Source organism: Myotis brandtii, unplaced genomic scaffold (assembly GCF_000412655.1).
Source record: "Myotis brandtii unplaced genomic scaffold, ASM41265v1 scaffold197, whole genome shotgun sequence".
NCBI classification, from domain to species: domain Eukaryota; kingdom Metazoa; phylum Chordata; class Mammalia; order Chiroptera; family Vespertilionidae; genus Myotis; species Myotis brandtii.
Genome location: NW_005357346.1, coordinates 844017 through 844306, shown reverse-complemented (window position 1 = coordinate 844306; position 290 = coordinate 844017). Strand labels below are relative to the sequence as shown.

At 59.7% G+C, this 290-nt stretch overlaps 1 long non-coding RNA gene across 2 annotated transcripts in view; it reads right to left on the bottom strand.

The window, feature by feature from the left end:
- The window catches only part of LOC102263601, a 199507-nt gene that overhangs the window by 194832 nt on the left and 4385 nt on the right, over positions 1-290 (bottom strand). Inside the window, exon 1 of one of the 2 annotated variants that reach the window (XR_001361919.1) lies at positions 139-266. The exons of the other annotated variant lie outside the window; for it this stretch is intronic. This is a non-coding gene — a long non-coding RNA (uncharacterized LOC102263601). Of the gene's footprint in view, positions 1-138; positions 267-290 lie in introns of those variants that run through there. 2 annotated transcript variants of the gene reach the window in all.

The window sequence follows — 290 nt, the reverse complement described above, 5'->3', positions numbered from 1 at the left end:
AGGGGTCCCCGGGCCCTCCCGCCCTCACCCACCCACCCCAGGCAGCGGCCAGAGCCTGCCTTTGTATTTATGTGACAATGACAGATATGCTAATTCGAGCCGAAGAGGGAGGGGTGTAAATTGGGTAAATTCTACTACCTGGCACCCCGTTACCGAGGGAGACGGTCCCGTTCTCCCCGAAAGCGTGCCCTCCGCTTCCCTAGGCCCTTAGGTCTCCAGCTTCTTCACTACCGAGAATAAAGCACAATCAGATCAACGTGCGCTTCCCCCCCCCCCCACCCCCCGCTTGA